A 21,682-nucleotide genomic window follows, 5' to 3' on the forward strand; every position below is an offset into this window, starting at 1 on the left:
TTCCTGTGCAATGGCTTAGATTTTTTTAAAGAAATCTAATGGGCCCAAGTCATTAGCTAAGAATGGGGAAGGAGAGAGTGCAGGAAGTCTGGAGGGAGAGGATATATGAAATAGTTATTTCAAAGACTCCAAAGGGAGCTTTATTAAGGGAAGGTAGTAAAGCCCTTTGGCACTGAGGGTATATTTGAGGCTTGGGATCACAAATTTAAGGTGCAACCAGCAAATGGTTGTGATATAATCTAGAGTAGATGCAGGCATTGAGAAGATGGTTAGTAGGCTCATGAAGGGTTGGGGTCTAGCCAGGCAAGTACAGGAAAAATGGGGCCAGAGAATTAAATGTGTTTTCAAGTAAATTAATTTAATAAAGGGTCATGATTTGTAAGCTTGGTAAAAGAGAAGTCAAATTGGGAGAGTAGTGAAGATTGTGAAAAGTAGCAGTATCAATGGAGGTTTTAATAAAATTACAACAGAAGTTCTAGAGTAAGAAAGCTGAAGGGATAGGCAGTAGCAACCAACAGACTAAGTTCCCACTTCCAAGAGTTAGATTGTTCATACATTATGACTTTGTATTTTACGACAGCCTCTTCAAAAAGATCAAAGTACCTGCTGAGCCCAGCTTGCTAATAAAGAGTACAGTTACGTGTGGCTACGGTGCAGCCATGTGATGGTAATGTGCTACTTCAGCAATGACATGGTAAAAGTGTCCACATAACATCAGATCTGAATAGGGCAACATCATGGCATAAGGAAAAGATCTTGGGCTTGAAGTCAGAGCACCCTGATTGAAGCCCTCGCTGTGACATGTAGAGGCTCTATATCTTGGGGCATATTTCTTAGCCACTCTGAACCCTGGATTATGGCTCCCATTTTCAGGGGTTGTTATACACATTAAGGAGGATAATAATATATAAAATGCCTGGAAATAATAGGTTCTCATGAAATGCTAACTACTGTGAAAATAAGAAGCCATGTTCCTACTGCTGCATGGAAGTTGTGGATCTATTTTGGAAGCCCGTGCTCTGGGTATAGGTGTGGAAGGCATGTATCAACCAGAAGGGCAAAGAAAGGATTCTCTGTATAGGGCCATCCTGGGTGAAGGTGAAACCTGGGCTGATTATTGCATTATATTTAATAATTTTGATGATAGAAATGAAGGTCTAATTTTGACTACTGACATTTTAGAGGTCAGAAATAAAATCACAATACCTGGATTAACATCTTTGAATAAATGAAGAACACTAAAGTAGGAGATGTAGTAGTGTGCTAGATGGTGTGGAGTGACAGCAAGAGTAGGCCAGGTATTTGTAGACATTATGTGGCAATTGTACTGCCATGTTTCTACATGGGCTTTGAAACTATCCTAGTCTTAACCTCCCTTTCAGTTCCGTGTCATCTCCCACAGCCCTCTCCAGCTGCTCGTTGATCTTATCTGCCCCTACTTTTTCATTTGATTATTCTATCTTCCCAAATTCATCTTGGGCTATAGCATCTAATCTCCCCCCTTTTATTTTTTTTAAAGATTTTATTTATTTATTTGAGAGAAAGAAAGAGAGAGAGAGTGAGCATGAGCAGGGGTGGGGGCGAGGCCAAGGGAGCAGATGGCTCTGTGCTGCGCAGGGAGCCTGATGCAGGGCACAATCCCAGGACCCTGAGAACATGACCTAAGCAAAAGGCAGACACTTAACCAACTGAGCCACCCAAGCACCCCTTTAATTTCCCTTTCAAATGGCCTTCCCCTTTCCTGTTGATGGACTGCCAGTACCCAATCTGGCCCCTCAATCTTTTTTTTTTTTCCAACTTGTGTTTTTCTCAAAGCCCAATAGAGCACAGCTGGGTTGCGACTGGTGATGTCTGCCATCCATGTGTGTTAACCCAAAGTCCCTGGTTTTTCAGTACTCTCTGGCTTTGATTATTAAAGGAGGAAAAAGAAGACCGAAAATATGCAGCAAAGAAACATCAACCACATTTCAGAGAGAGATCTCCACTAATTGAACAGGTGGCCCAAAACAAAATTCCAAAAGTAGCAAGCTGTAAATATTTTCAAATATAGTGTCCTGGTGGCCTTAGAAAATCCCTCTAAAGTGGGTGAGGATCTACTGGGGCTCAGAAAGTTTAAGTGCAAATCCACTTTTCCATAGAAATTTTGCTTTCAGACTACGTATCTGTGTTTTAATCTTTAAACATTGTAACTATCAAATAATATGAAAACTTCTCTGTAACATGTATCTTTTACATATGAGAGGTGGTTGATATACCTTATCTAAACCCCATCAACTAAGAAGAAACGGGAAAAAGAGGGCATACTCCTAAAATGCCTTTCCTAGTATTCTGGAACGAGACGAATTTGGATTTTCTTCTGGTAACTTCTCAAATCCTTACAGCGAGCTTTTTTAAAGAGAGTGGAATAGGGTTTTGATGACTTTATGCATAACAGATTGTTTGGCCATTCCATAAAAATAATAAATATTTTTCTTATAGAATTTCTACAATTCTACACAAACTATTTTGGAAGAAGCTACAAGTACAAAAGAATATAAAACCCAAAAAGTTATTTTCATAATAAAAGTAATGCATATATAATTGGAGAAATTTAGAAAACATGGGTAAAGCAAAAGAAACATTAGAAATCACCAGAAATAGAAATCCACTTCTTTGAGATACCCCTGTTTACACTTTAATGTGTTTCCTGTTTTTATACATGCATGTTTATTTCTACAGTCCTGGGATCATACTATACCTCTTCAACATTATTTTTCACTTCACCATAGACTGTATTATGTTTTGCTTAAAAATAACATTTCAATTCATGACATTTTTATTATCTTAGAAGTGTCATCTCCATATTTGTGAAAAAATAGTGTTCTTGCTTATCAGTGGTAATGACAAATATAACCACTTTCTAAAGTGTCAGGTGTTTATAGTGTAGCAAAGAAATGAGGTAAGCTAGTTTATTACCCAATGGGAAAAATTCAGAATTTATTTCCCATTTACAATGATGGTCTGGACTTTGGAAATGCCAATGCTGCCTGCTCTAGCTGCCTGTTGAATGTAGCTTCCCCCAGTTTTTAGCCTGTTATACTCAGACCTGAAAATCTGGCACACAAAATCATAGTAAGAGCTCAGGCAATCAAGTTTTCTCAGCTACATGTTAGTGAAAGGACAGGATGGCTGGCCTGAGGTTCCTGCTACTGACTTGGTGAGGCGATGAGGAACACGTAGCATGAGGTGGGAATGTGCTCCTACCTTGCTTGAGGGGCAACTTAAAAGTAAGTAAGTCAGCTCATTGGCTTACTGATCTCATACCCTGGCAGGGCTCTAACAAGCTTTTATAGGTTTTATGGAATTTTATCTGCTTGGTAAATCAGTTTAATCATACAGAAAATTGTTTTTTTTAAGTTCTACCTTCTGTGAATTAGTCTGCAAACAAAGGATCTTTGATGGTTATTTTCCTAAGTAAATTGTTTCCACATCCCATATTAGGTTAATGAGTGCAGTTGTCATTATAATGATATGTGTGTGTACCCTAGGGGTTATTCTTTACCTTCCTATAATACGTGCTGCATGATTTCCTATTTCACTTGATAAATATGTACCAGGCACTATGCTAAGAACCGGGGACTCTTAGAAGGAACCCAGTAACCTCTTCACAGACCTCATATTCTAGAGCTGTGTTATCCAATGTTGTAGGAATTAGGCACATGTGGCTATTTAAATTAACATTTTAAAATAATTAAAATTTGAAAAATGAAAACTTTAATTTCTTAGTCATACCAACCACATTACAAGTGCTTGATAGCTACACACAGCTAGGAGCTACCATACTGGACAGCACAGAGACATTTCTGTCATTGTATGAATTCTATTGGACAATGCTAGTGGAGACACTGAGAGAATATCAAGGCTGTTAATAAATTATGTTTCTGTACCTATCATATTAAATCCATCCTTCAAAACATTTTGATGACTCTACTTGTGGTGGTTTTGTAATTATAGAAATAACTCTGTAAGGAAGCTTAAAGAGAGATTTAGGAAGAGGGTAATGACTAGCATATGCTCATTGTTTAGGCAATTTATCTTCAAGCATTTTATAAATGTATGCTACTATAGTAAACATTTTTGAGCAAAGTACTAACATAGGCATTTGTATTTTTAAAATAATATGTCTTACTTTCAGCTAATATTTCAAAACACAGTATATATTTAGAACTCATTAATGTTCATAGCAGCATTGTCCACAATAGCTAAATTGTGGAAGGAGCCGAGATGCCCTTCAACAGATGACTGGATTAAGAAGATGTGGTCCATATATACAATGGAATATTACTCAGCCATCAGAAAGAACGATTACACAACATTTGCAGCAACATGGATGGGACTAGAGGAGATTATGCTAAGTGAAATAAGTCAAGCAGAGAAAGACAATTATCATATGGTTTCACTCATTTATGGAACATAAGAAATAGGAAGATCTGTAGGAGAAGGAAGGGAAGAATGAAGGGGGGGTAAACAGAAGGGGGAATGAACCATGAGAGACTCTGGGAAAGAAACTGAGGGCTTCAGAGAGGAGGTGGGTGGGGGATTGGGATAGGCCGGTGATGGGTATTAAGGAGGGCACATATTGCATGGTGCACTGGGTGTTATATGCAAATAATGAATCATGGAACACTGCATCAAAAACTGGGGATGTACTGTATGGTGACTAATATAACAAAATAAAAATTATTTTAAAAAAAGAACTCATTAATGATGGTATAAATTCACATTTCAAATAATCTTATTGATGATTTTGAATTTCAAGGGCTAACTTCTTATCATATCCAATTAAATCATAATTGTAATTTAACAACGTAGGTGAAAAAGAGCTTTTTTCTAGGAGTAGAAGTGTCCATTCTGCTTTTCCTCTTCACTTGTGTTTGCGCATTATCATCTATCCACCATTTGCCTGCAGGCCTCCTTTTAAGCCCTGTGTCCATTGTGCTGAGGGTAAGCTTAGTTAATGCTAGATAAGCTGATTTGTTATTTCAATTAAGTGGGCACGCATCAGGTGCAACAGTTTACAACAGGCCTTCACTGAAGAACCAGGGTGTGCACTGCAGTCAACCATGAACTCCCGTTTTTCCTCTGGCTGTCACACTCTGCTGCCCTAATATGGATCAAGTGACAGTATGATTGTCAACACTTAGTAAATATTAGGAAAGCTTATTTCCTTTTCTTGTGATATAAATATAAATACAAATTCTAACATTTTCTTCCTTCATCCAAATGGATCACGTCATCTCATGGGGAGTAAAACTTTGCTTTGGAGGCCACTCATTTAGACTATAGCAGAATGTTTTCAACCCTATCATGTAATTTATGGATGGCATTTTATTGGCATCAGCTTTATCTAAACTTATGTTTACGTTTAATCTAATTTACAATGCACCCAAATTTATAGCAGCTTAACAAAAGTTTATACAATACCAAAAGACTTTTAAACACAAGGATGCCTGGGATCTTGTATACTTGGGCTACAAATTTGGTTGTTAGCTTCCTGGCAGCCAGTGTTAATCAAGAAGTATGCACCCCAATAGAATGTCCTCCATGTCAGTTCCTTCTGAGGATTCTAGGAGAATCTGTTCCATGTGTCTTTTAGCTTCTGGTGACAGCCAGAAATCCCTGGTGTTTTTAGTTTATAGATACATCCCCTCTGATCTCTGCTTCTGTCTTCACATTGTAGTCTTCATGGGTCTCTTATCCTCTTCTTAAAAGGACACCAGTGATTTTGGATTAAGGGCCCACTGTATTCCAGTATGAACTCATCTTAACTAATGATATCTGCAACAACCTTTTTTTCCAAATAAGGTCACATCTGAGGTACTGGGCATTAGAACTTCAACATATCTTTCTGAAGATCACAATTCAACCTATAGCAGACAGTGTCTATAAAATATCCTCCACCATGTCTGGCACGTGGTGGGTTTTCAATATATACGAATTTCCTTTGCCTTCCTCTAGATTGAACTTCTTAAGTGCAATGACTGTGTCTTATTCCTCTTTGTGGTCTCAATACCTTGCACACATAGTAGACGTTCATTAACAATTTTAATGAATGGCAAACCAAAATCTAGGAGACATGGTGGTCAGCAAGATAATGCCCCTAGCCCTGCAAGAGCAGGCCAGGTGTTTGCAGACTTTATGTGACAGAGTATCATGTTTCTAAATGGGTTCTGAAGCCATCCTGGTTTCTACCTCCCTCTATTACCTCTTATCTCCCATAGTCCTCCCCAGTTGCTCTGGCCTCTCCCCTGCCTCTAATCTGTTGTTTGACTGTTCTGTCTTAGCCTCATCTTGGTTTGTAGCATCTAATCTCCCTTTTGGATAGTTCTGCTTTCTTGTTGATGGACTGGCCCCCGATCTTTTTTTACTTGTAATTTTTTTCAAAACCCTTTGAAGGGGTGGCTGGGCTTAGAGTAGTGGTGTTTGCCACAATATATGTTAACACAAAGTCCCTGTTTTCTTCATATTTTCTTTGATTATTATAGGAAGAAAAAGTAGGCTGGAAATACAGACCAATGTGAGTAGAAAGTTAGAATTAAAAATAGTCTATATTCAATTCTACCACTTTCATTATTTTTAGTTCTAAACCACCACCAAACCTAGGTTAAACCAGTAGAGAAGATAATCTCATAATGAATAGATAAGTGTTGTTTGTGATTAGTAAACTAACAATCCACCTTAACAAAGGCTATGTTTATATACAAATGGGTAACACTTGCAAATGATCAGAGCATGTGGGTAAACTTTCCCATTATAATTTTCTTTTTATTTTAAAGACTTATTTATTTATTTATTTATTTATTTATTTGGGAGGGTGAGGAGCAAGGGGAGAGGGAGAGAGAGAATCTTAAGCAGACTTCCCGCTGAGCACAGGGCTTGATCTCATAACCCCGAGATCAAGACCTGGGCTAAAATCCAGCCAGACCCTTAACCAACTGAGCCACCCAGGAGCCCCTCCCACCATAATTTTCATACAACACACTTGCCTAAGAAATTTCTTTTCTATCAGTGGAACTAATGAAATCCTTAATTTGTGAAACTCCAAATGAATTGTTGAATCACTCATTAAAATAAATGTGGATGAATGAATGAATGAATGAATGAATGAATAAATAAATAAATCATTAAAATAAATGTGAATGAATACAAAATTCAGTTGGAAAATGATACTCTATCTATATAGAAAACCAACTAAGTAGAGTAATGATTTTCAAAGTTAAATCTGTTTCCTTCTGTATTATATTGCCATGAACTGGATGAAACAAGCTTTTAATTCTTTAAAAATCCTTTCATAAGGGGGGTGCCTGAGTGACTCAGTCGGTTAAGCACCTAACTCTTGATTTCGGCTCAGATCATGATCTCAGGGTCCTGGGATCAAGCCCTGTGCTCAGCTGGGAGTCTGCTTAAGATTTTCTCTCTCCCTCTCCCTTTGCCCCTACCCCCACTCATTCTCTCTTTCTCTCTCTCTCCCCCAAACAAAAAAACAAATCTTAAAAATCCTTTCATAAGTGTGTATGTGCCCCCTCATTTTTTTCCTGTGGAATCAAATCTCTCATAAACTAGGTGCTTATTCTAGTTTGGTCACCAATTTGCAGGGAGAGACGGACTTTGGCAAGTCACTTGATCTCTTCAGGGCCTCTCTTTGCTTGTCTATTAAGGGCATTGGGATATATTATTTTTAGGCCCCTTCCAACTCTATAGTCTCTGATTCTATGAACAAAGAAGTAGTTTTAAACTATGTTATTCATCTTCCTACAGAAAGTTATTTTTTAAGCAATATGAAGCTTACACATTTTTAAATGACCAAGAAATCAAGTATGTATTCAAAAATAAATAAAATCCAATCCACAAATCAACCCGTATAAATAATAATTATAACAGAGAAGCATGCTGGGCATGGACCCCGATCAGGTTTCTACACGGTGCCTTTATAAATCATACACTGATTTCTAAACTAATGAGGTCCTTCAGTTATGCTGTGATTTTCAATATCATGAGAGCAAAGGACATATTCAGTGAATTTCCATGGTTGATTCTGTTCAAATCATTTTGCATATACAGCAAACTGAATCTATTTAAAGACAAAAATCCATTCCCCAAAGTCATCTTCACAAATTTTAGCAAATGTGTAACTTAAAGCAATGCTTACAGTATACTAGATTGATTAGAAATTTTTTTAAAAGAAACCTTGAAATTGCATTTAATTGTGAAATAAATGTAAATTTACAAGGCAATGTTTGAGACTGAGAACATCTTTTCCATGCTGATTGCATGAGGTATTTTAAACAAAGCAGCAAAAGGGGTCATTAACCCCTAAAGAAGCAACTAGGTAAAACTGCTGTAGTTTAATAAATGTGTAATGTATGAGGTTTCTGGAATGATTTCAGTCAATGCAAAACAGATGAAAATAATAAATTTTTCTTAAAGGGACACTAACACAATTCAATACTCCATCTATCTATCTATCTATCTTTGTATCATCTGTATCTAAAGTTCCCTTCCTATAGGATGCTATCTTGTGCAATTTAGAGATTATACTTTGCTCCAAAAATACAGTTTTTTAGTTATGATGAAAATACAAGTTTACATAATTTTCAAAGTGTGTGACCTGGATTCTTTTTTCTATAAGGCAGCTTTTTCAATGCAATAGTTCTAATATACTAAACTTTTTATACATGTGAAAACCCTCTTATCATCTGATAAGCATAGACAATACTTCAAAGTTACTAGTAATCCCACCAAGTTAGAAGGACAGTATTCCAGACACTGGAAATTTCCTTCTAGAGGGCCTTAAAAGTCTCTGCAAACAATAAAGAATTAAGATGACATGTGGTGACACAATTGATGATGAAACCACTCATTTTAGTATACTGATTTTGAAAAGAAGACCATTAGAAACTAAGAAAACAATAGGTAAAAATTATTCTCCAGAATAGGATGTATATGTGCCTATCAAAAGCTGAGTAGAAGAGACGTGGGTTGGGAGAGATACTGTGCATGCTGAAGAATGGGCAGATGTGTGAGGAAACCAGTTGTGGGAGAGCTGGAGCAGTAAGTCAGCACAGGAGGCATGACAGCCTTGGAGACCGGTTCCCCTTCCTTTGAGAGAAAATATGAAAAGGGGAGAATGAAGGAATACAAAATGTGTATGTGTTGAGCTGGATACTCTGTGAGGTTTTTTACAGAAATTTTATCTTTTGGTCATTGCAAGCACCTGGAGGTAGATGGTAATCCTCATTTTACAGATGCCTTTATATAATTTACCTATTTATTTTATGCCTACATAGGTAATTATCTATTTATATGTCACACTGCTAATAAGTGACAAATACAGCCTTTTAGGACCCAAACCCATGTTCATTTCACATTTCACCGCCCTGTCTTCCAAAGGAAAAGGCTGAGGAGTTAGTGTAGACACACTGTGAGGGTAGAAAAAGAAATGGAGGATCAGATTGACAGTGGCTTACTTTTATGCCAGCATTAAGAGAGGATATGGAGCTGAAGGTTTAAGGAGAGGACAGAAACTTTCATCTGTGATACACAGATTAGTCTTTTTTTTTTTTTAAAGATTTTATTTATTTATTTGACAGAGAGACAGCCAGCGAGAGAGGGAACACAAGCAGAGGGAGTGGGAGAGGAAGAAGCAGGCTTCCCGCAGAGGAGCCTGATGTGGGACTCGATCCCAGAACGCTGGGATCACGCCCCGAGCCAAAGGCAGACGCTTACCGACTGCGCCACCCAGGCACCCCCACAGATTAGTCTTTAATGCAGCTTCTCCTTAATCTAGCTCTTACTGACTAGCTGTGATTGATTGGAACGTGAATATCAAATCCTGTTGATTTAAGTATACTTCGTCTTTATGTCTGCATAATTTTCAATTAGGAATAATCTTGACACTGTTTTTCTCTGCCTCCATCTCTCTGTCAGCAGTTAAGAAATGCACCAGAAAACTTCGAACGCTTTGTTGATCTTTTAAATAAATAATTCCATTTTAAAGCCATCAACTCTCACCAAATTTGTTTACCTTAGTTCAGCTCATTTTCATTGAGTTTCTTAAAGGGTGTGCAACTTACAATAAGGTACTCTACAATCTGGCAAATTGAATCAAATCAGTGGCAACAAATACTTATTAAACACTGATATTCTTGATGCAGTTTGGGCAGATTCATCCAGTCATGTGAAGATGATGGAGTATACCAGGATGCTGAGTGGTAAGTGAAATAATCATGTAGAACAATAATGGCTTGAAAGGACCTTCTGTCCTGACAAACATAACTAGCTACTGGAGAGGGTTAGCTAGGAGACCCAGGACCAGGGCCCCAGCCAAGCATGTAAGGCCTGGTATATACTACAGCCAGCTAGCAGCAGCATGAGGTCTGGACAGTGTGTTAGGTAACAGCACTAACAAGCAGAAAAGAAGGGTGTGTACTCCTATCAGGCACACAGATGCATGAACATGTACTGGGACCTCAGTAGCAAATGCCAGTATACAAGAAGGGGAAACGAGCACTTTGGCTGTGAAAAGTGACACAGCTATGGCTCTGGCCTCCCAGAAAGTAGCCAACAGCTCAAATATGTAGTCAAATGTGGTTGGCCATATCAAGTTCTAGTTCAGCCTAGACAGGTACCCAAAGGAGCACCAAAGGAATGAGAATCCAGATTCCAGTGTGTAGGGACCCATAAAGTCAGATGAAAAGCAGCATTTTGGGGCCAAGTGATGCAACAGGACTGAGTAGAAGTGAGGCAGGGCGGCAAGGCCCAGCGAACCAACTGAGCTGAAGTATAAGGAAGGACTTCAGGGCACTGATGTGTTCAACAAAAGTCCAAGTGTAAAACATAGTTGTACAGAAGGGACCAGTATGGCACAGGTAGGACAGAGATCACTCCCAGATTTCTGACTGTCTTGTCTATATCTAAAAGACTAATTCCAGACCTTACTTGCTTAGGTTGAGGTGGGAGGAGTAGGAGAGGGCAAAAACTTCTCAGCTTCTCTCTGTCCTGGTTTTACTGGCATTGGAACTAGGCTAGACTGAACCTTAAGGGGAAATGCTTCCATGAGTACAAAGGAGGGGGGGCTGAGGAATGTGAAGCAAATGGAAAGCAAATAGCTTCTGCCTAATTTCATGCTTCCTGTGAGGTATACGTCAGCAAGGACAACAGCCTGCAGGCAGAGCCTGATCAGGACTGGGACACCCACAGAGTTACTGGGATCTGGGAGTGTGAGAGTTTCCTTAGTTCAGGGGCTTAGGCAGATGTGGGAGAGGTCATGCCAGACCAGTGACCATGGCACCTGGGGCCTGACTGACACCACCTTTTGTGGTGACCCTTCAAAGCCTGGGGTCATAGAACCAAGTTAGTGTGGAACATTGGAGATGCCAGTGCACTGGCCAGGAAGTAGCCCCTGAAGAGCATGCTAAGCAGGATCATCCTGTGTTCCTCATTCCAGTTCTTTCTTGCAGCTTACTAAGCACTGGTTGGTGAGTCCATCTCTCTACCTGAGTGTTGCTTACGGAGCTCTGGAAGCTACTTCAAAATATTTTAGCTTATTTATTTTTTAATTCCCACCAAAAGCTTTTTTGATAAGCAATAAACATTAAATATTAAATATTTTTAAATTAAATGTTATCAGAGTGCTTACTGTGTACAGATCATTTATTTTCAGTGTGCTTTCAATGAAAAGAAAGATCTTGACCTGCTTACTTCTATACATTTTCAGTCAATAACATTCGAACATCTATATAATCCCTCTCTTTACCCATTACATTTCTCTTCCCCACATGGAGCATGCTCCTGGGGAGAGTTAAAAAATTTACCATTTTTACCAGCCTGACCAAAAGAAAAAATAAAACAGCCTGGAGAGTTTAGGGGCTTTACCAAAGCAATTTCCCATTTCCAGAAATCTCTGCTTTTATTTGCTACGTAGCCCCAAGATGGCTGGATTTGGAGAGGAAATCCAAGCTGGTTTGTATAACAATTTCTAGGGAACCTCTCTGTTTTCTGAGAAATCTCTATGGGATTTGATTTGAGAGGGCCTCAGGGGTGGAAGGACAAAGGTGTTAATGGTGTATTTCAAATCCTTCCTTGGATTAGGAGAAGCTGCTGATACCACAGGCATAAGAAGCTTTCTTCTCTAACTGCTCTCTTCACCCCAGCCTTCACCACAAACTTGCACACACACACACACACACACACACACACACACTTCCACGTGAACACACACACACACACACACACTCTTCCACGTGAACAAGAGCAATTTTTTTGTTCAAATATAAGGCCACAGTGACTCTGCCACTTCTATCTAATCAAATAGAATTATGGGCAAGGATGTAAGAAAACAGGAATGACATATGATGTCAAGATGACCTGACCAAAATAATATAAACTGATAAAGTATTGAAGGCAGACAAGTATTTTGAAAGTCAAAGTAGAACCTTGCTCTTCTAAGGACTAAATGGCAGCTAAAAGAAATAGCCTAGGCTTGGTCTGGATTGTGGAATGTGAACAAATAAATAAGAAAGGCAAATGAGCCCGTATCCAGGCTTGGCTGAAAAGTGAGGAAAACAAAGAGAACTTGAAAGAGGCAGATCAATGATGTAAACCTGTAGCAAGCATGGGACATTACTGAGATGGTGTACATTATAATTTGCACAATCTTCAGAGTCCGTACATTTCAAAATAAATTAATTAGAAAGGGAAAATGTAGTAATTCTGCAATTTAGTAAAATCAGCGTCCAAATCTGAAAAAAAATTATAGTCTTATTACCTTATTAACATTTTTACTTCAATTTTTCAGGATTTAGAATGTGAATAGAAGTCACCCTTCAGTGAGGACCATATCCTAATATCCCATATGCACACATAAGCTCTGCCACTATTTAACTGACAGGATCTTCCAAAGGACCGTTGCTGCCTGCCTCGTTACAGGTCATTCTGTCAGAAGAAATGGGCTGAAACACCGTGTTTCACCACCCAGAACTCATGCTAATGATGCTCCCCTTGCCAATTCTCTGAATTGGAAAGGACTAAAAATGCCCTAGTGTGAAAAGTATTAATGGGAGTATGTGGAGGATTGAGAGTGGAAAAGAGAGAGCTGAGCCCAGGGCCCAAACCTGACAAGCTCATATATAAATAGCTTTTTGCTAATGTTTCATCAAAACTGCTGTAGGTCTCACTTTGTCAACTGTTCACCTTGATGGGATTCTCAGGGGGCACTTCACACAATTCAGCCAATCTGGGAGAGCAAGATTAACCCAAGAGTGATGATTTGACCCTGGTAGTCTGAAGATTATCAAGTACTTAAAAGAAAACACCCCCCCTCAAAAAAATCCCCAAACAAATACACACAAAATCTTTAGAGGAGGAAGAGAGGAAGAGAGCAGTTTGTAACAGAAATGTATCTGTGCTAGGTCCTTGAATTAAGATTTCCCAAGAGCTCTGTGTGAACACCCTGTTGTGCTTAACGCTGACTATTGTAAAAACACACATTTCCTTTTTTAAAGATTTATTTATTTATTTATTTATTTGAGAGAGAGAGAGATGCGAGTGGGAGGGGGTAGAGGGCAAGGGATACAGAGAATCCCAATCCTGCTCCTCACTGAGTGTGGAGCCTGAAGTGGGGCTTGATCCCACCACCCTGAGTTCATGACCTGAGCCGAAACCAAGAGTCCGAGGCTTAACCAACTGAGCCACCCAGGCACCCTGAAACACACATTTCTATGTTGTTGCATACACTATTTATGAAGCACCTTAGAATCATTTGCAGAATATAATCTTCATTCCAGGCAAAGAAAGCAAACAGTTCAATTATAATCCATGCCAAATGTTGACTATCAGAAAAGCAATAAGTGTGTTCATCACAATCATTGCAGTTGCTCTATGGCAACATAAAAATATAATGCTTACATGTTGTCCAGCAAAGTTGCCAAATCAGTGCCAGGCTCTTTATGAGACAATAAAGAATAAATATAATCCGATAAAAATACAGGAATTGCCATACAGGGTGGTCCAGTGTTCTTGTGGCTCAGTCGTCTACTGCCAGCGCAACTTGGCCCAGAAAGGAGGGCGTGGCTGTCCTTCCTAACTCTAGGGCCTTTTCCTGATTCTCTTCGTCCCATGGCTGGACTTGTTTTGTAGGCTCCTTAGCAGAAAGTACATTCCAAACCTTTAAGCTTTTCTTTGTTGGAAGGAATGGTTCTGCCGTTCACAAATCTGTTCAAATTCTTTCCAAATCTATTTATATTTTCTTCCATTACTACCTCCCCAAATCATAAATTCTATAAAGGACTCGCTATGGGAAATTGTAAGCCAGAGAGTAACATTTTTAAGCTTTCTTTTCTCTGTAAGAAACTACACTAAAATATCCCAAAGGTGTGTGTGTGTGTGTGTGTATAGCAATTAAGCATATTTGGAAAACTAGGGAATTTACTCAAGAGAGATGCTGAAAGAATTGAAGGTCTACAAAAATTGGGGGCCTCCATTAGCCATATGAAGGGCCTGCGATATTTTAAGCTGTTGCACTGGGTTATTACTCATTTTTCCCAGCAATGATCCCAATACTTGGCAAATAGAGGCTACTATTTGGTCTATATTTGCTTTAAAAAATATGACTGATATAATATATTCACATATAATCTACGTTTATCAGGCCTAGTTACAGGTACATTAAAATGTTAGGGTTTTTTAAATTTTTCATTATTTTCTTCTTTTTTCAAAAATTTTCCTATTACTATCTTAATATGCTTTATATTTTTTTCATAGCAGCTATTACTATCTGACATTATGTGTGGGTTTACCGATTTGGTTTCGGCCTGTCTCTCCCAGAAGGATGTGAGTCCATGATGGCAGTAATTTTGTCGATTTGTTCAAACACTGTGTCAGGAGCTGGAATAGTATCTGGTATATAGCATTAACTCAGTAAGTATTGGTTGATTGGTGAGGGGATGAATTTTCATTCACACATTATCACCAACCTACCATTTCCCCCCAGAGAGAGGGCAACAAGGCCAAGTGAAGGGACTCAGAATCCAGTCAGGCCAACCAAGAGGTCACGCCCCAGCCACCAGCAGGTCACAGATGGCACACTCTGTGCCCTGTGGCCTAGCTTATGTTCTTAGTATTCCCCTGCCAAACTTTCTTTTGCAATGTAGTTCTTATTACTGCACTTATTTTCCCAACCATACAAAAACATAAAGACATTGATTTTTTTATTTTAAAATAAAAATAATGATAATAAATAAAGTGTTCTATTTCCTTTTGTTCAGTAATAAGCAGGCCAGAGAAACTCTAGTCTTCATACCGACAATCTGTTGCCATAGTAACAATAACAAGCTTGATTTTTTAGGGAAGGCAGAAAAAGATTTTCAGTTGATCTAATGAGGGAACGATCTCTTGTTTTTTATGTTTGTATTTATTTGTGTGCATACAAAAAAAAAAAAGACTCTCTTATCCTTAAAAATCTTAGTGGCCAATCTCTTGATGCCTATTTCCCTTGATGTCTAATTTTCCCACAAAGACTTGTTTTAGGGAGGGTACTTCTCATCAGCAAGTAGAAGATAACATTACCTTCATTCTACATTCCTTTAAGAGAAGTAGTACACTTTATCTCCATTTTACAGATGAGTAAAGAGAAGTATCACATTACGGGTGATCTGTCTCAGCCCAAGATGAAAATGACTAACTCAAATGATGAGACTTGTAATCAAAGAAATCCGATTAGAATCCAAAAATGATTTGTGAAGCTCTGCAGATGTGGTTTTTTCCCCTTTTTTCATTTGGCTTGGTTTTCTACTGACTCCATAAAATAGAGAGATTCAATACAGATGCCTATTCGTGAGATCAGTAACAAATGGAAAGAATGGAAGTGATTAAAGATGGGGTGAGCATTCATAAGTGTTTGGGGCAAATTGGATTATTTTAGACTAAATGGTGTTTTGGGAAACTATGTATAAAGCTTCTGGGGGGGAGACATTTTCTGGAACATATTTTGTACTTTAAAATGCAGGCAGATTCTAGTAATCAAAGATTTTTTTTCAATATATGTTTAAGTAGTATATATCCAAAAAGAATATTAAATTACTGTTTTAATGAATAAACTTGAATAACAATGGATTTTATATCACAACCTAATATTTATGGTTTTCTTTTTTTCAGGTTTGATCTGCCTTTCCTGAGAATTTTATACTTTTTGAGGGTGTGGATCATACCTTCTTTATTTGCACCCAATAGTCAAGAAATGCTTATTCATTTATCAATTTCTCAAATAGATATAAAAGTAATCAGTGTTTTATTTTCCTTAAAATTGATAACTATTTCTACTCTAAAAATAATATACATTTATTTTAGAGAAATAGAAAATAAAAAAACAATGGAAATTTATTTTCCAACCTGGAAATAACTTACACTAATAACATTTAGTAAATTTAATTTACCTCTTTTTTCTTGGTTTATATAAAATTTGCTCTAAAAAAAACAAAACCACAATTGCCATTTTGCTTTGTATCCAGCTTCTTTCATATGACACATTTATTATTTTCCACTTATGTATAGTTAGCACAATATAAAAGCAAGAAATGAAACCAGAACACCTTACATTTTAAATTAGAGTAAATCACAAACATTTGCAATGTTCCTTCTAAAATGTATTTTAAAAACCACTCAGCTATTATGAACTTCTAAAGCAATAAACAGAATTTGCCTGAAGCCCTGCTCTTAAGTACAAAAAGAGGATGATCGTTAGGTGTTGGTGCCCATTTCTAGAGTTCTATCCCCCTGTTCTTCCCACTTCAACTGCAGCTTGTCCTTCTGTCAAGGGGGCCCCAGTACAAGGAAATGGCACAGAGCGACTCAACTGCATCCCATCATTTCCTTTCAGTGATCCACGCATGCAGCTATCGGCTGTAGCCCAAATACCAGGCTGACTTACAGCTTCTCTGAGCCCTTCTCGACTTATCCCAGGTCAGAGCCTCAATCAGAACCACCGCTAGCATCGTCAATACACAGCTCTCGCTACTATCACACCATTGCTTCTCCTTTATGGTATTAGTTTTCAGGACTCATTTCATTTCATGCTTTTTTTGTTGGCTTATTTGTTTTGTTTTTATTTGATACCCTTTAAAGTAATGAAATGACTGAATCACTCCTTTTGAGCTATGAGAAAACATCTTCTGTTTATGGAATAAGGTAATATTTTATTGTTTTGTTTTTTTTTTGGAGAGGGAGCTGTGAGGGAGAGGCTGAAGCTGAGGGAGAGAATTTCAAGCAGACTCCATGCCCAGTGTGCAGCCTGATGCATGGCTTGATCTCACAGCCCTGAGATCATGACCTGAGCCAAAATCAAGAGTCTGACACTTCACTAACTGAGCCACGCAGGCACCCTTTTATTGCATTTTTTTATTTCTGAAAGAAACAATAATTTTAAGTTTTCCAATAAATCTGTAATTTAAAAAATCAAATAAAAGTTTGTGGCTTAAAAATAAAAGAGCTGTTGGTTTGTTCTTAGCACAAATTTCATATGAATTTAGCATATGAAATAGAAAGTGAAACACTGGATCTTATTGTAGGGTGGCCCACAATCCAATTTTGCCTGGGGCTGCTCTAGGATAGTGGTAGTTTGTTTCACTGGCACTGAAATTCCCTGGTCCTGGGGGAACTCCTCAATCCAAGACAAACCAGGATCGTTGGTCACCCTGAATATTGCTCAGTAAGGTATGAAATATTTACCAGGCTACTGATGTTCATGATGTTAGGGGTATTGTCTAGGGAATGAACTGTAGTTGAAACAAATCAAACTTATACCCACTTTATGGTCTAATTTCTGTCAAGTGTAACTGTAAGCTATTGAGGTCATTCTGGGAGATGTGTTTGGCCCTCTACATTTCTTACAAGAATACGTGACCTAAAAAATGTTTGCTAATTGCCTAAAGTCCATATGTTGATGCAGGCATAAAATAGCAATTTGATAAAATTGCGAAGACTTCATTTTCCATTGCCATTTTGTTTCTGGCTACTGTTAGTTCCGAATTGAGCCAAAGCCCAGACAATTCCAAACTTCATGTCTTTCAGATGTGATTTTTTTCCCTCCAAGATCTTTAGCACACTGGGTCTCCACTAAAGTTAACATTTCCCTGTAGTTCTCCAGAGCTGTTTCTCTGTACCAATACAAGGCATTCCCCAAGGGTCCTGAGAAAGAGTACTCTGGTAGGTAATCCTGCAACTGAAGAACACCCGCCATCCTTTTGCCTATCAGTAGAAATAACTACCCGTGAAACGCCCTCTCTCACTTTTTTAAAGACTTTGCTAGCAATCTGTCCTCCAACTGACCTTACCTCAATGCTTTTTTGCATATGCTAACACAGTGCAATGTGGTGACTGCCTTTTTAATTCATCCTGTAGTTTAAGAATGTAAGCCTTATAACTGTCAACATCCAACAAGTCATATTTGGTTAATATGAAAATTCATTACCGTTCCTTCACAGGGCACAGAAACATTTTATAACAGCTGGGGAAAAAAACATTGTATGATTTAAGAAAAAATAAAAATATACTGACATTTCCTTTTCAGTCTGTACTAGTCTATAACTTGCACCCAGAAAACTTAACAGTCTTGATGTCATTACTTGAGCATCTGAGCATCTGGAAAATGGAAGCTCATTGTTTTTGGCAAATTTCACCCATATGTTATAATGCATGGCAGTTTCATATCTTGGAATTTAATTTCATTGTAGGTTGAGAGGCACTATCACATTTTTTATCCTGATAAAAATAGCAGAGGCCTTTTTTTTAACTCACTAAATGTCTTGAATTTGAATAGTTTGAATGGTGACTAACATAATCACTATGGGATGATATTTTATTTTTAGAAAATATTTCAAGAGAAGAATTGTATCATCACTCAAACAGATTTTGGAATTTTTTTTATACCTCAGATTAAAGAACCACAATTTTAATGCCCCAATAGAAGATAAATGGAATGTTATTTTGAAATGCCATTTTTAAAAAGAGCTCTCAGAGATGCCTTGTAAATAACTTAAGTCCTTAAAATTTATCAATTTATAAATATTATGTGAGGATTATGTTGGCTCCATATGTCTCTTTGAGGGCTTGAATTTTCTCTAGAATGTTAGTGGTAAATGCATAAAGAATTATGTGTTATGTCAAGTTGTAAGTAAAAAGGCAATGTGGCCTCATATTTCCTCATCAGAAGTCAACTCTGCCACTGACTAACTGGGCCACTTTGGACAAATCGATTAAAGCCTTGGTTTTCTCATCTGTAAAATGGGGAATTTCTTAATCAAATGAGATAACATACAAACAGCATTTAACGAATGTCTGGCATGACTCAAGCATTTGATAAACAATAGCTGACATTATTAGTTTCATTAATCATCAAAGATACTGGGGTGCACAATGGCAACAATATTCTTAAAGCTATCTCATGCTGTTTCCTCTTCATAAAATGCCTTCCCCAAATTGTGACAGCTAACAACAGCTCAACCAGACTTCCATGTACATCCCAAATGTCATTTTTTTCAAGAAGCTTTCTCCTCAATTATATGTGAACATTCACTCTTTTACATGACTTGTGGTTCATGTGATAACATAATTCGTCTGGAGGAAGTAGCTTTTAAGTGGGCCAAAAAGGCTCAAGAGGATTTCAAAGGAGAAAGAAGGAGGGAAGTCAACTCCATGAAGAAACAGGTGAGCCACAAAGAATAAGTTCGCTTGATTGGAGCAAGGTGAGTGTGTGACTGGTGGGAGATAACTTCAGGAAGGGAGAAACAGTATGATTGTGTAGAATCATAAAGGACAAGCAAAGGAGGTTGAAATTATTTTGGGGTCATCTGCCAAAGCTGGGAGAGGAGGAAGTGACACAGAGAAGAAATGCCATTGCCCTCATTGCAACCTTTTAATTCTGGACTCATCAACACTCAGATGACTTTGCTTAATTTCTCCAAAATATCTTTTTTTTTTAAAGATTTTATTTATTTACGTGACAGAGAAACAGCCAGCGAGAGAGGGAACACAGCAGGGGGAGTGGGAGAGGAAGAAGCAGGCTCATAGCGGAGGAGCCCAATGTGGGACTCGATCCCGGTACGCCGGGATCACGCCCTAAGCCGAAGGCAGACGCTTTAACGACTGCGCTACCCAGGCGCCCCTAATTTCTCCAAAATATCTATCCCATATCTGTCTGTTCAAGATAACTGACCATGCCACATTACTAAGTCTTGAAAATATGTAAGTAAGAGCATGGGTTTAGGAGGCCGACATCTTGGATTCAAATCTTAGTTCTGCCAGTTACTAAAGAATGATCTCAAGAAATTACTTAACCACCCTAAGTCATAGTTTCCTCACCTCTAAAATTAAGTAGTCATCATATTAACTCATGCGGGTACTGTGAAGTTTAAATGCCACACGTGTAAAATACTTAGCAGAGTCCATGGAAATGGCTCATGGGACACTATGACTCTTCATTGCTCCATAATACTGTTTCCTGTTCTCCCATATGTTCAACAATCTGATTGGACTCCCTTCGCTATTATCAGGGATATCTCAAGAAAGGTTGATCCATTCAAATGACTTAAGCCTGGAAAGACTATACTAAAGGAACCATTTACAGAGGTATGCACTGGGTTAAGAAACCAAAGCTGGTGGAGCACCACTCAGTGAGAAATCATGATCAGCTTTAGGCTTAAAATGTAAGAGGGACAGAGGTATCACTGAAGCCAGATGGTAGCTAGAGCCGTGGCTGAGAGGAAAGCGGCCACCCTAGAACAGCAGTAAGGCAGGGAGGGAGCAGTGTGTGTGCAAGGGAATAATCCAGCCTCTTTCTCCTTCCTTCCAATCTCTTGCCATTGGCTGAAACCAATTGGAAACAAAATAATAAAAGAGCCAGGTGATGGATGCAGTCAATAGAGGCCTGTTTTCTGAGGGCAAAAGCAGGGCAGAGAAAGACAGGAAACAGATGGTGGAGTGGGCTGGGGCAAAATGTGCTGTTGTTTTTTGCATAAGTGGTAGAAGTATGGGAAGGAACGGAAACATCCCAAGGGAAAAGTCTCATTGCCCCCATGACAAGTGAAGGAAATGAAACTCAGAGAGGTAGTGAATTGTGAAGTTTTCTGGCTAGGAAAAGGAACCAGATTCAGATCTTTAAATTGTGCCTCAGGCCTATACTCTTTCCTACTACACTGTGTAGCTCCACTCAGAGTGATAGCTGAAATTATCTTGGTCTCACCTAAGCAACTTCTGCCCTGAGATAAACCAAGTGTAGGAAAACATATCTTGGGGTTTTTTTGCCCCTCCTTTAGCTCCTTACTCACTTGGTCTAAATCCATTCATTGTGTTTTTCCAGTTATCTTTCAGAGAGGGTTTCTTAAAGATTAATTTGAAAGTTGACAATAACCAAACTGGATTCCTTCCTTTTTAGGGAGAGGGAAGGTTATATCTAAAATATGAAGGCATCTGAAAGAGGGAGATTGAGAGAGAAAGAGAGAGAGAGAGAGAGAAAAGGGGGGAGGGAGGAAGGGAGGAGAGAGTGGAGATGGGAGAGAGGAACAGAGAAAGGGAGAGGTAAGGATGGAAGCTTTACAAAAAACAGTTTGAGGAACATTATTTGTAATAGTTAAAAACTGGAGACTAATCAAAT

General features: G+C 38.4%; 1 protein-coding gene across 9 annotated transcripts in view; it reads right to left on the reverse strand.

Annotated features, from left to right (window-relative positions):
* Positions 1 to 21,682, reverse strand: part of LOC123000103 (putative ankyrin repeat domain-containing protein 20A5) — a 388,417-nt gene that overhangs the window by 93,506 nt on the left and 273,229 nt on the right. The gene's annotated exons all lie outside the window — the stretch shown is intronic.

This window comes from Ursus arctos, unplaced genomic scaffold (assembly GCF_023065955.2).
Source record: "Ursus arctos isolate Adak ecotype North America unplaced genomic scaffold, UrsArc2.0 scaffold_26, whole genome shotgun sequence".
NCBI lineage: Eukaryota > Metazoa > Chordata > Mammalia > Carnivora > Ursidae > Ursus > Ursus arctos.